Consider the following 11,510-nt stretch of genomic DNA (forward strand, 5'->3'; position numbering starts at 1 on the left):
AGCCTCCACACTCCCTGTTTCAGCAGCCTGCCACCCACGCTTTGATGGCATATCCCCAGCACCACAGAGGTGATTGTTTCTGCTGACCAGTTTCAGCACCAAGTCAGGACTTCAAAGGTAGGCTGCCAACCGTTTCCCAAGAGGAGATAGAGTAGAGAGGTACACGTTAGAGCCAGGCAGTGGTGGTGCATGCCTTTAATCCCAGCACTTGGGAGGCAGAGGCAGGTAGATCTCTGAGTTCAAGGCCAGCCTAGTCTACAGAGTGAGTTCCAAGATAGCCAGGGCTGCATAGAGAAGCTCTGTGTCAAAAAGCAAAAAGTAAAAACAAAACAAACAAAACAAACAAAAAACAGTAAGTATACATTAGGAGTGGAGCCTGATTGGTCTGTGGCTTATGCAGTGTGTGTGTGTGTGTGTGTGTGTGTGTGTGTGAGAGAGAGAGAGAGAGAGAGAGAGAGAGAGAGAGAGAGAGAGAGAGAGAGAGAGGGAGGAAGGAAGGAAGGAAGGAAGGAAGGAAGGAAGGAAGGAAGGAAGGAAGGAAGGAAGGGTGAGGGGAGAGGAGAATCTGGAGCAGAGAAGTACCGCAGTATGAGGATGCATGCCCTGGCGGGGATGTGCAAGGTTAGTTAGAGGTGGGGCTGATGAGAGGCTGCTCCACACTGCACAAGATTGTTTTTGTTCTCGTTTGTTAAGCTCTGATTGATGAATTGATCGTGAGAGGGAATGTGCATGCCATGGCTCTCTTCTCCTACCATGTGGGGCCCAGAGATCGAGCCCAGGTTGCCAGGCTTAGTGGTGTCTTTTACCCACTGAGCCATCTTGCTGGCCCAAGCTTTATTTTTCTAATTGAATTAGTAAAGATCTAAAAATTGATCATATGGGTATGTTTTAAGAAAATGAGTATAATCATTCACTGCTGATGAAACCGAGTTGGTCTAACCTTTCTGGAAGGCCATCTTATCAATGTATCAACAGCTTTTAAAATCTCATACCCTTTCCTGTGTGTGTGTGTGTGTGTGTGTGTGTGTGTGTGTGTGTGTGTGTGTGGTGTCAGAGAAAGAGACAGACAGACAGACAGAGAAATGGGAGGAATTAAACCCAGGAACTTACACATCCTAGGCCAGCATTCTACCACTGAGCTACCCCAGCCTCCAAATTCATACATTTTGACCTAATACTTCCTTGTTTTCAAATGATTTAAAATTTTACATTTAATTTTTTTTTTCATGTAGGAGGCACATGCCGTAGTGTGAGTGTGGAAGCCAGAGACGGCTTTTGAGTGTTTTTTCTCTCCTTCTACCATGCAGTTTCTGGGAATCGAACCCAAGCAGTTAGGTAAAGGCAAGCACTTTTACCTGTTGAGTTCTTACCAGCCTGACTTAATGACTCTAACCCAAGGAAATTCATTAGAAATTTTCAAAATATGTATGTTTGCCGGGTTTGGTGGTGCACACCTTTAATCCCAGCACTTGGGAGGCAGAAACAGACCAATCTCTGTGAGTTCGAGGCCAGCCTGGTCTACAAAAGGTCTACAGTTAAGGCCATACAATAAGACAAACAAACAAACAAGCAAAACTATATACTTAATAATGTTCACTGATGTGTTATGTTATGAATAATAACAAATAGAAGAGAAAGAAACAAGAAACCATCTAAATATTCATGGGAGGAGAAGGGTTAAACATTAAAGCATACTGTATAATGAAATATTTTGGTATCATTAGAAAAAGGGTTTTGGAAGCTTATTTAATGGAATTAGAAATTGCCTGCAATAAAATGTTAAGCAGAAAAAAACATGATATAAATGTGTCCTGGACGGGATTCTGGAAGAGAAAAGGACATCCATCATAGGGCCAGCTGGGGGATCTCGGCTCAGTGACTAGCACAGTAACAGTTTAGCTAAATAGTAACGTACCAATTCTAACATCTTAGTTTTCAATCTGGTTTTGTTTTTTGAGACAGTCCCATCTTGTAGCCCACATTGCTTTTGAATTTGAAATCCTCCTACCTCAGTCTGTCGGGATGTCAAGGGTGCTCCACCATGCCCAGAAATTTCTTAGCTTGGTAATAGTGCCAGGGTAGTGGGAGGCGCCCTGCTAAAGCTGGTGAGGGGCCTGCAGAGAGGCATCTCCATTTGCCTGTGTTTCTAAAAGCCTGCAGCTAATGGCTCCTGAGCACTTTGACACAACAAGCATTGAGCCGGACACCTCCCTAACCAGTTGTCTCCAGTCCTCACTTCGCCCCGTGAAGCAGGTAGTGTGACAGTCCACCTCACCCAACAGAGGCACCAGGTCATGCAGCTTTTAAGTGGCACAGACAGAGGTCACATTCAGGCATTCATGATTCTAAGGCCTGCACTTTTTCAGTTTGGCATTGAAAAGGGAAATAGAATATGCGATGGTTAGCAGTTATCTCTGTGAAGTGGGATCAGGGGTAGGTCCCCTACCCCATTGTGGGTAGTTGTTGGCGGGGAGAGGATAAAAGAAAGAATGGCCAGGGCCTGCTGTCTGATTAGATATGGGCGATAAATAAAGGCGGGAATTGCCTCTTCCAGCAGCACAGAGGGCAAGAGGGGGCAGAGTCACAGGGGCTGAGGGACGACGATGACGACGTCAGTTTCAGCTTGCTGCTGTGGTGGGGCATGGCTCTGGTGACACTAGGAGAGTGTGGACATTTGGGGGAGAAGATCATTGTCCCAACCTGACCACCAAGCTCCTTGTCCAGGCCCAAGGGCTCTGAGCCACACTTAAGCTCAGAACTGAAAGGCTTGGGGAGAAGCCCACCGTTCACCGTCTGGCTATGCTGTACTTCAGGGCATGCCCGAGGTCTAACTTTGGGTGAGGACAAGGGAAGGCAGGAATCTGCAGGAAGACCTGGGTGTCTGCAGAGGGTCCCATGCCCAAGGGCGGGCAGAGGGCAGCCTTTGTGCTGCTCCAGAGCACCCTAATCTCCCACTTTCTCCAGGTCTTTCTCTTCCCATTAGCTCATCACTGATGAGAAGTCCTCAGATCAGATGAGTGAGTCTCCCATGAACCAGAGCCGGGGTGTGTGGGGGGGTGGGGGGGTGGAGCTCTGCCCTGTTGTCTCTGAGCTCTGAAAGACTGCTCTTCCCTACATGGGACTCAAAAGTCTTCCAGCCAACTGCACCCATAGACTAGCACCCAGCAGGCTCTGGCCCAGATGATTGTCTGAAACCTCAATTATATCCACCATACCTCTGCTTCTCTTAGCTGTAGGAGGAGGGTCAATCTGGCCCTCCTGGGCTTCTGCCCCAGATTGTCCTTGACCCATTTCTCCAAGACCCTCAGCACCTCCTGGCCTTGTTCAAGGGCCTGCTGGGATGGGGAGCTGGCAGAAGTCATCCTGGGGCCCAGTTATTTGCGGGGGCTAGGGATGGAACCCAAGCTTTGCACATGCTGGACAAGCACTCTACCGAGAGCACTACATCCCCAGCCCCTGTTCCATCTCTTTCTAGTTAGAGGGCAGTAGGGCCATAAGCCCTGAGGCTTTCCCAAGCTTCCGACCTGCCAGTGATAAACTTCAAACTCGGTTGTTTCCAGGGCCTTTCAGAGCTGCAGGCTGAGGACAGGAATCCTGTGGTGGCTTAGAATCCTGGCTGCTTCTCCTTGTGGAGACTGGACAGATGGAGCCCACACAGAGGATAAATAAACCAATGAAATCTGAGAAAACAGCACCTCATTACTGCTTTTCAGAACCACTGCTCCCCCTTCCTCAGAGAGAAGGGCTCAGTCTGCCAACTAAGAGGCTGGCCTGGGCACTCTCTCCAGTCCTGGCTGCAGACCCCTCCCTCAGGAAGCCTGCAGCGAGGCCTGTTTGCCTGAGTGGGGAACACATGCTTTCCCTGGACCATCGCTACTTTCTCTCTGAGGTCCTTCACTCCCACTGGAGAGCCTAGTTAAGAGATAGACAGAGGGAGGAGAAGGGGCAGACCACCGTGAGGAAGGACAGAACTTGGAGGGACGAGACATCAGAGGGTGGAGAATGAGGGAGTTCTGAGAGTTTAGGACACTGTGGCAGGTGGAAAGATCTCACCTCGAGGGGAGCATTGGGATTCAGTCTAGGAAGAGCGTAGTGCGGGATGGACGGACCATCGCTCAGAATCCATCCTCTCTGAGAACCACAGAGAAGACAAAGGAGGAAAAACCCTGACTGCAGAGGGGCATTTCTTTTCATAAGCAGGGTATGCCTCCCTCCCTTCCTTAAGTTTGGCCTTCGTTTAGCAATTATTCAGAGAGCCTCCTACCTGTGAGGCACCGTGAGGTGGGCCTGATGATGCCCATAAGATAGTGTCCAGTTGAGGAGGATGCCCATGACTATACAACATCATAATGCTAGGTCCTGTCTGCACGGATAGGTCCTAGACAAAATGAAGGAGCTGGCTGGTGGAAAGAAGGGCTCACTGACGGCTGGGAGACTTCCCAGAGGGAAGGCCTCAGAGTTCGGTCTTAAAGAAGGATCAGGGGAGTACTAAATGGAGGCTAAAGGGGTCAGGGCAGAGAGCCTGGGGGCAGGAGAGCACCTCAGGTAACAGAATACCAAGTGTAAATGCCAGAGGCATTGGAGAGCTTGGGAATTCGGATGGGAGCTGGGAGAAGCTGCTGGAGGGTTTTAGACAGGTCTTACAGTGGTGATCATGCTAGCTGCTAGCTTGTCAGTGGGATATATGGCAAGGAGAGATGTGAGACATACTGTACCAAGGAGGACCCAAACCAAATCAGTAACACGATATGCGTTATTGGATCTAGTGACCAATGGATCATGGGAGATATGGGGTCAAGAGACAGAAGGCCAAGGATGCCCAAGTTTCAGGCTTAGGTAAAATCCTGAAGTTCAGTGGACCTGCTCACGGTGGTGAAATAGGGAAAGTGATCAAGTTGTGTGCTAATGTGTGTGTGTTGAGGGTACTAATGGCCCTGGTGGAGATAATCAGCATGCAGTCAGTATTCGAGTCTAGAGCATCTATGCTGAAGACCACTTCAGGATCTCCTGACTGGGTAATTGAGAGGATGATAATGTCATCAATGGAGACAAGGCTCGCTGAGGATGCATTATCAAGCAGGTGGGGAGAGACTCTGTTCCGAGGTGTCCGTGGGACAGGGCACAGAGGACATTCCCCAGGCAGTTGGGAAAAATAGGAGCCGGGCAACAAGAGGTCAGGTTTGGATCCTTATAAAAGATGATAGCTGAGTGCAGGAAGGATGAGCTCATCAGAGGAACGTGCTCACTTGGGGAGGGGGGGCAGAGATGGAACCCTGGAGGACACCTCCTTTTATTTAGGGTGGGTAGATGAAAAGAGAGGGCTGTTGGCAAAGAGCCAGGGTCAAGGTACTAGAGACCCAGGGACAGATAAAGATTTGGAGGGTGCTAAGATGGGTGGGGACCAAGTTGGACTTGGGATTTGGATTAATGACCTTCAAGAGAGCAGATTCAATAAAGAGCTAAGGATGGTGGCAGAAATGAGGCCGTGGTGAGAAGTGGACGTGGTTAAAGAGAAATAAAGCTCTGCGCAGCGAGGCCAGGGAGGGGATGGAAACTCCAGTGGTGAGGGTTTAAAGAATGTGCTTTTTAATAGAGGGAAAACTCGGTCTGGCTGCACTGTGCACTACGCGCAATGACATGCCTCCACTTCCACTTTTACAGGGCGGCTGATGGCACCTTCCCCGGTCCTGGGGTCTCCTATGCTCACAGATCCAGGGGTCCAGTGTGCCAGCAGCTTTGGAGGAAGGGTCCCTCTTACCCTGAGACGCTTATGAACATCCTGGCTCCTTCTGCCTTCCCTCCCTTTCTTTACTGAGAACCTGCTCTGTGCCATCTGCACTGAGGGACATTATTCAGGGCTTAGGGCAGGCAAGGGAGGGCTTGCAGGGAGAAGACACTGCCCCCTAAGCAGAGCAGGACTTAGAATTAGGGCTGTAGCAGGTGGGGTGGAGAGGAGAAGGGACTTGGAGGCTATGTTAGGGATGGAGTCTCCAAGGGTTCCTTCCTTTCTTTCTTCTTTCTTTCTTTCTTTCTTTCTTTCTTTCTTTCTTTCTTTCTTTCTTTCTTTTCTTTTCTTTCTTTTTTCCGAGACAGGGTTTCTCTGTGTAGTTTTGGTGCCTGTCCTGGATCTCACTCTGTAGCCCAGGCTGGCCTCAAACTCACAGAGATCTGCCTCCCGAGTGCTGGGGTTAAAGGCGTGTACCACCACTGCCCGGCTTCCAGGGCTTTCTGACTAACTGGAAATGAACTGACAGGAAAGGAGGGCAAGAGGCTGACTTTGGGGTGCTAGGAAGAGGGTCAGGTGTGATGCTCAAGGCCTCCCTTGTCTGCCCAGAGCCAGAGTTGGGTGCATCGACACTGAGAAGCAAGCACTCCATCTCGGGGTAACATGATCCTGTAACGCTGGGCTCCTCTGATGTGGGCTGCTTGCCTTTTACAGCATTAGAGGAGCAACATTTCATGGAAAATTCAATAAATCCCCCTGTACAGCCAGACGTCTGTAAACAATGGCTTCCAAATTCAATCAGGCTGGGGACCCGCAGCGGCATTTATGAGCTCTAACGTGGAATATTATATAGGGGCGTGAGTAGCGGGGGTGGCGGGGTAGGGGGAAGGGACTTCCTGGAAGAAGAAAGCTCTTGTGCCTCTTCCTCTCCAGGTGCAGATGACTCTCCAGGTAGATGTTCTGGCATGGGGACTCTTAGGTGGGGCCTGAGGGTCACTGAACTAAAGTCCTAGGCTTGAGGAGGAGGGCAGGGATCTGGCCTTTTGGCAAAAGCTGTGGGGAAAGTGTGGTAGAATGGTCAAGGCTGAGAGTGAGCTCCCTCGTTCATGACCTCATCTGGGCGTGAGCATCGTTTACCATGTTGTACTTAGCTTATTGTCTTTGTCACACAGCAAGGCCACCCAGATTCCAAATCTCACTATAACCTGTGCCTGGTCAAGCTCTTTGGAGAACTAGCTCTCATGTGTCTCAGATTCAGATCGCCTCTTCCTTGGTGCAGGAGGGCATGTCATAAAGTCGAGGGCCACATGAATGGTCTTTGGATGAGTGTGTCCCAGCATGCTGTTTTAGGGAGGTTGGAAGATCTCTTATCCTTAGGCCCCCTGGATTTCTCTCTCCTTTAAACCCCTCTGGTGTGGCCAGCTCTCCTAGTCTCTGCCTCCTCCTCTGCATTGGCTAACAGGCTTTTTCCAGCAAACTAGTCTGAGGGATTATGGGAAAAGGAAAGAACAAAGGCTTTGTTTTCAAACCTGAGTTTGAGTCATTGCTCAGCTCTAAAGCGCCTTCCTCTTCTTCTTTTTTTTTTTTTTTTTTTTTTGAGACAAGGTCTCACCACATATCTCTGGCTGTCCTAGAACTCGCTTTGTAGACCAGGCTAGCCTCAAACTCACAGAGAGCCACCTGCCTCTGCCTCCTGAGTGCTGGGACTAAAGGTATGCGCCACCACACCCAGTGCTCTTTGAAACTCAATGTTTATCTGTACAAAGTGCCTGCATGAGTGAAATTAGACAATGTATGCACAGTGCCAGAAAGTTCTGGCATGAACTAAGCAAGCAATTCGAGGAAGCATCCTTCTCCACGTGCTTCTCCTTTCAAACTTCTAGCGAAGCCCCAGAAATCACCAGGTACTGTCCCCTCCAACAGAAGGTACCCAATGTACATCAGCAATTCTCTCCCGTTTTATCTCCCAGGGTCCTTTGCAACCAGGTCCCCTTGGCAGGACTGATTTCAATCCAAGAAAAACATTAAGGACAGTGAAGAGGGCCGTGCTGAGCACATGGAATTTGGGGCGCAACTGGGAGGGTTCTCATTTGCTTGTCTGAAGAACTGCAGTGGATGCACAGGAGGGCAGCCCCCCCACACACACACACTCACATCGTGTACAGCTCTATTCCCAGGGTCAAGAGCTGTGTTGACACTTGGCACATGCTCAGTAGAGGAATGAATTAATCCACCCTTAATCTCCATTTTCTTCTGGTTCTCTCCAGTGGTCCCAGAAGGAGAGGCAGACTGTGCTTTCCAGAGCAGCCACTGTTCTTAAAAGGTAGAAACGGGCTCTTGCCTCTGAATGACCTTGGAAAACTGGACAGGCTCTCCCATGCCACAGGCACGGGCAGAACCACGGCCAGCAAGGCTTCTTGCTGTCTACTGCTAGAATCAGAAGCCTGGAAGGAGGTCATTTTTTCAGGCCAGCTTCCATACGGGCTCTGAGAAGACTGAGACTCAGCCTCTGGAGGCTGTGGAGATGTGACTTCCATGAATATAGACAGGTTATCTTTTCCTCTCACCAGAGATGACGGTTCCACAGCTTTGTCTAGTCAGTCTTAAAGCATAGGACAGCAGGGAGCAGGGAAAGGCTGGCTAGCCTCAGGGCCGCGCTGGGCTTTTGTAAAGGATTTATCACGGGCCAGACTCAGCACTCAGCAGTGGTGTGCTATCTCATTTAGAACTCACAGTGGCCTAGGTGGAACGTATCAGCTCCGTTCCCACTGCACCCAAAAGAAATGGAGGCTCAGAGAGACTAAACAGCCAGGAAGAGCAGGCCACAGTCTCAGATCTAACTCCAGAGCTCAAGCTACGGGCCACCTCAGCTTGCTGCCTCGGAAGATAACAGCCAGTGAGTCTCAGTCCTCTTTCACTACAATTTGCTATAGGCTGAGGCAGGTCACGCCTTAGGTTCCAGCCTCCCTAATCGTCTCCAGGAAGAGCCTTGGCCAGAGGTGGCAGTTGCTGTTCTGGTCCTCTAGATCTGTTGCTGGGAACTCCCTGGAGAACAGCAAGATGAGGCAGGGCTGTGGCTCCCTGATCTTAGCTGTAGAGACAAACTGGAGGCTTGGCTGTCCAACTGGGGCCAGTTCAGGCAGTGGGGCATTATGGTAAGAGGCACAGCTTCGTCTCTGCATTGTTCAGCCGCTAATAAATGCCACCCACCTGGAGGGAGGAGGTCCTGTAAGATGGGGCCAGTGTCCACCTTTTGGTTTTCCATTTGGCAGAAGGGGAGGAGCCCAAGGTGACAGATTCCCAGGAGTATGCCTCCCTCAAGCCCCCACCCCCACCCCAGCCAGATGCCCAGCTGTCAGGGCTCTGGGCTTTAGTCCTGAGGCAGGCACACAAAACACTTCCTTTGCCTTTTTTTTTTTTTTCAGATCCAAAATATGACAGCCCCGTATTCTCTGAACACCCCAGTCCCACACTCACGTCCATACACACAGCTCCAATGTTCACTTCCATGACTTGCCCGCTCAGTGCTCTAGCTCGCTTTCACCCTCTCTCTCCAGTCCCCCCCTCCCCATTCTCCCCGCTAGCTGCTGTAAGGATCAGTCCCCAAAGAAAAATGCCCAATTTGTCATGTCATGTCCAGCTGTTAACCTCCCGTCGGTAAGCCATGGGGAAGACTTACTTTCTCCTATTTATTTATTTGCCACTTGGACAATAGAAGGCCCCAGGCCTGCTGAGTTCTCCATAATAAAGCCACCAACGATCTCCCCCATCGCCCCCTCCCCTCCCCCCCACCCCCATGTCAACAACACTAGGCAACCTGCAGGTGTCACTGGGCATTAACCCCAGGCTTAACTCTGGCTCTGCTGAACCGGAGGGAAGGGGGAGGAGGGAAGCCATCGAAGGTGGGGGGTCTGTTGGGGAGGTCTCCTCACAAAGGGGAAGGCCTGGGGATGGGCTGGCTCATAACCATCCCTCCGGAAAGCTCACTGTGCTGAGGCTGGGGGAGGGACGGAGGGACCAACCAAATAATGCCGCTCCTTCTTCCCAGCCTCCCCAATGGTCTCCAGGCAGAGCCTGGGCCAGCCCGTGGCAAGCACCCCTCTCACCGCGCCTAGCAACCCTGCTGAGAGACCAGCTCTCAGGAATGAGGCTCAGCCTGGCTGGCCGGGGAGCGGCTGGGGCATGGAGGAGAGGCTCTAACTCCCCCCACCCCCCTGGAATGACTGCTCCTTTCTCCAGCTCAGCCTTGCTGCTCTCTCCAGGCCCAATGTGCCAAGGAAGGGTTCAGGAGAAGCTGATGGTGATGCAGCCCCAGATAAGCACAGGGGGGCTCCTGTAGATCAGAGACAAGGTGGGAATGGGGGCCTGGGTAGCCCCTGCCCAGCAGCTCTCCCTCTGTTGAGATGTCACAGTGAGTTACGGGTCACATGGAGGTGCAGCCTCTGTGCCTCATCTGGGGCCCTGCCTCTCTTTTGTTAATTAACACTATCCTTCTCGGAACCTTAGTGTCTTCTGAGGACAAATAGTGGAGATTACGGTTACTTGGGATTGTAGACCCAGGTCATCACTCCCAAGCCATCATTTCAGCAGTCCCCTACATCCTGGGGACAGCTTTACTCCCAACACGGTCTCTGTGCAGGACAGACAGCTTAACAGAGATAATAACTAGCAAGGCTCGAAGCTGAATGCGACCCTCTTCTGATGCCCTCAGGGAGGCCACAACCTTGGTCTAGTGGTACCCAGCTTCCTCCGAGATTTCTGGGCATCTTTGTTAATTGTTTGGTTGATGATGGAGATTGGAATGGAAACATCTAGTAAATGGAAAGTTGATATGATAAAGCTGATGAGGACGGTCTGGGGCAGGCAATGGTGCCCATTCTGTTCTTGGCAGGTGCTGACATCATATGTATGAGAAGTGGCTGAGGGTCCTGTGAGATGACTCAGTGGGTGAAGGCATTTCCAGACAATCCTCATTACCTGAGTTTGGTCTCTGGAACCCGGTGGAAGGAGAGAACCAACTCCCACAAGTTGTCCTCTGACCTCTACATACACACACACACACACACACACACACACACACAGAGAGAGAGAGAGAGAGAGAGAGAGAGAGAGAGAGAGAGAGAGAGCAGCTCCTGGCAGGCCTCCTGTCCCATGAGTTCTCATTGCACAGTAAGAGGAGCAAAGTCCGAATTCCCTGAGACTTCAAAAGGAATTTCTCAGGTTTACATTTTATAAAGTTTACACAGGAAACATGGTAAAGAGGGCTGCTGGAGGTTTCAATAATCTGGGGCAAGGTGACAAGAATGGGAACATGCCTTTTCTGTCTCACCTGGAGATCCAGGCTCACTGTTGGATGTGTGAAGAACTCAGGGGAGTTCCATCTTCTGGCAGGCCATTCCAAGTCCCTGCTAGGAGGCCTTGGAGGGCAGTACTTCCCAACAGCAGGGTAGTAGTGACCCGGCTAGAAGATGTAGTTAGGAAACAGGTTTCTAGGGAATCTTCCAGGGAGTTCTTAGAAGCTAAGATTACAGAGACATCACAATCCACCAAGGAGATGATGCGCACCACAGAGGAAGCTGTGGGAGGCTCCTCAGTTTGAACCTAGCTGGTCACTAGCTGTGTGGCTTTGGTTAAGTTCCTTGACTTTTCTGAGGTTCAGTTTCTTCTTCCATAAAGTGATCACAAGGACAGCCACCCACTTCCCAGTTGTTGGGAAGAATAAATGTGGTAACCCAAGAGTAACCCAAACTAATGCCTATCATACTGCAAGCATGGCCATACATGT

General features: G+C 50.6%; 1 protein-coding gene across 1 annotated transcript in view; it reads right to left on the reverse strand.

The window, feature by feature from the left end:
* Positions 1 to 11,223, reverse strand: part of Rnf220 (ring finger protein 220) — a 110,550-nt gene extending 99,327 nt beyond the window's left edge. Inside the window, exon 1 of the transcript XR_009377632.1 lies at positions 11,055 to 11,223. The gene's annotated coding sequence lies outside the window, so the exon portion shown is untranslated. The remainder of the gene's footprint in view (positions 1 to 11,054) is intronic.
* Positions 11,224 to 11,510: the final 287 nt, after the last annotated feature.

This window comes from Peromyscus eremicus, chromosome 2 (genome assembly GCF_949786415.1).
Source record: "Peromyscus eremicus chromosome 2, PerEre_H2_v1, whole genome shotgun sequence".
Taxonomy (NCBI): Eukaryota; Metazoa; Chordata; class Mammalia; order Rodentia; family Cricetidae; genus Peromyscus; species Peromyscus eremicus.